We start from the raw sequence: 3094 nt of genomic DNA, 5'->3' as shown, positions 1-3094 counted from the left end.
TCCCTCCCTCTCTCTCTCTCTCTCCTCCTCTCTTTCTCTCTCTCTGCACAAAGACTCTCTCAGTTTGGAGCCGAGTGACTCCCAGGATCTGCAGACTAGGGAAATCTGACTCTTAAAAAAAATCCCCCCCCCCCTGTATTTCTTCAGCACACTCTGTAGACCCTTTCTCCTAACCTTCTGCTTTAGAAATTATTTTATGGCCGTTTGAGATTATACCATGTCAATTTTTGGTCATTAAAACTAATTGTTGTAACTTTCTTTGCTATCTTTATCTGTTTAAACAGCCATTGACTTAGGTAAGGAAAAGTTTGGCGAATCCTAAAGTTAAGAAAAATGAAAGTGTGAAAGTAAATTAGGGTCGACCTTACTGTTTGGTAGCTCTGATGCACAGATAATCTCTTGGTAATCCCCAACTTCATTATTTATTCAACCACCATGAAGTTTTTGATAATCAGGGAAAACAATGACTTTCCCAGCTTTGTTTGAAAAGGGCCCATTCTAGCTTCACTTTGACAAACCAGCTGGACCAAGACAAACTCAGTAATTTGTGCAAACAGTGTTTTATAGACATCTAAAGAGGACGGTTTGGGGTTTTTGAAGTAAATATCTAGTAAAAAGGTTAAAAGTAATTGATCTAACCTGCAGCAGAGATCTCTCTTTGCTTTGTTTGTTTGTCTGAATGTGGATTAGTTGGTCCCGGAGGCTAAAGCTATCTGCTAATCTGTCGGGTACCAAGACCAAAATGGTAGACTGCCATTTTGAAACAACTTTAAAATGCCACTCTGGATCATGGGAACACTATTTTATAAACATTTGAACCATTCTTTCATTTGCGCGTTTATTTACACAGCAGACACAAAACGTTCAAGTGAGACGAAGGCTGGAGGCAGTGCGCCAGCAATTGTCTTCCTGTGTGAAACGCGTACCGATAATGGAGCATGTTAAATATGTATATAAAACAATATTGCAGTGGTTTAAGTAAAAGGTTTTTTTGGGGTTTTTTTTTTTTGCAGCGTCATACTTTGCTCTGAGGGAAAATGTTTTATATATACAAATTTCTATACGAGTTTCCCACAGACTCATCATTTATTGCATATTACAGATTGTCCACATTTCTCACCTTTAACAGTCAATGACTGTTCACTGCAGTTCAATGCAAATGTAACAGATTCATAAAAATGGCATTCATACTCACTGCTATAATATTTTTGAACTTGGAGATGAAGTCTACTTTGTTTTCAGACTAGTCATGAGTCTCAGCCTCCAGGACCAAAGAATCTGGATCTACACTAAAGTGAAGAGACTTTAAATAGAATCTCACAAAAAAAAAAAAAAAAAACTCAACCCTTTTCCTTTTTTCCAAGGAAGCATGGAACAATTCCCCATTTAAAAACATGCAAACTGGAAAACGTGGGGCTTGTACAGTCAAAGTGACTCTTTGTTAATTTTGCTGTAATATTTTATCTAAGATTAATTAAAAACTAACATTTTTGTCAGTTTATTTTTCATGGTGTCTGCTCTCTGGTGGTTCTCTGGACCAGAGACACTCAATGATTTAGAAAAAAAAGTGCTACATTTTTTTTTGGATCAGCAGTTTTTGTATTTGTATTCCACCAACTATTCTTATGACTTTTACAGATTAGAATCACCATACATGTCACCAAAACATAAATTTAGGCTGGATTAGAGCATGTTTCATATGCACTTCACTGCACAGGATGTCCAACAGGGTCTAAGCTTAAAATGTTTAAACATTCCCAATCATTTCCTAATCAGCTGTTTCATACTGTACTGAAAGGTTACTTATTTACATGTAAGTTTTTGGGGGGTTTTTAGCTAAAAACTGAATCAATGAAGGGTTTGAATCTGTCAACTGTGGCGCTGACCTGTAGGAAAGCTTAGTTGGGTTTCATTGTCCAGATTTATGAAAAATTTGTATTTTTAATCCCTATACAAAAGGTTCCCGACAAGGAAGTTTGAGTAGGTGAGTGTAGCACCTGTATAAATTATTTCCTAAGTCTTTCACTCAAAAAACGAGGTATTCAGAGGTTCACAAGGTCAGCGGGGAATCCGAGAAATAATCCATCTTGGTTCACACCCCACTGTTAGAACGATGCTGGAATGATAATGGCTCAGAAAAAGAGAGGATCCCACCGCCCTCCTTTCTCCCTGCAGCTCTTTCCGAGGTGAAGCTTTCTTTTGCCGTTCCTTCTCCTGTTTTCCCTCTTCAGCTACATTTAGCTCCGAGGCGGGCGGATACGCCAAGAATTACTTGCAGGTTTACTCAGAGGGCAGCGGAGACTGTGGGAGAATGAAAAGAAGCCGTGTTAGACATGAGACATAGTCCTGACCTTTACCAAATATGGCACCGTCATTGTTCGCAAGTCTCTCCTTAGCTTGGAGAAAAAGCTAAAAGTGGCACGTTACCAAATTCATCTTGGAACTTTTTCGTGTTGAGCGTTTCTGCAGAGCCCATCATCTTGTGAAGTTTACCATCTGGTGAGATTCACAGTTTTATAGTTGCATTTACCGAATGAGTTGCTGTTAATCTTCTTACCAATTCCCATACAAATGAAAACAACAAATCTATCTGAGCTGTAATTAGTTTAGTTTAGTGAAACCTACTTGCATTAGTTAATTTGGTAAAGAAACATCAACATAAAACATTTTATTTGGACTCCATAAAGAAAATTCCCAAATGGATTAAAATTGAACATTGAGAGTATTGTTACCTGATCAAGATTCATGTCCATATCTCTGACATGTAGAACCTTTTTTTTTTATGCACATAATTTGAATTTCTAATTACCAGTTTTAAATCTGAGTAAAAGGTTGAAGAAAGGAGGAAAATATTTGACGTCTGGCAAATTCTGAAACAAACAAGCGCTGGTGTTTTTACTTTCTTTAGATTTTGAATCAGATTAGTAATTCTCCAAAGAAGAAGAAAAAAAAACAAAAAACAAACAAAGAATCCCACAAGATATTTAGACATTGATCTTCACAGTAACTTGCCAAAATATTCATACCCATTTTATGCTGCATTCAGTTTTGTATGTTACATCAAGAAATGAGCAGTGCTCGTTATAGTCATAAA

The sequence above is a fragment of the Poecilia latipinna genome, unplaced genomic scaffold (assembly GCF_001443285.1).
Source record: "Poecilia latipinna isolate Pla-1442-1.1 unplaced genomic scaffold, P_latipinna-1.0 Scaffold990, whole genome shotgun sequence".
Taxonomy (NCBI): domain Eukaryota; kingdom Metazoa; phylum Chordata; class Actinopteri; order Cyprinodontiformes; family Poeciliidae; genus Poecilia; species Poecilia latipinna.
This window is presented reverse-complemented; position numbering follows the sequence as displayed.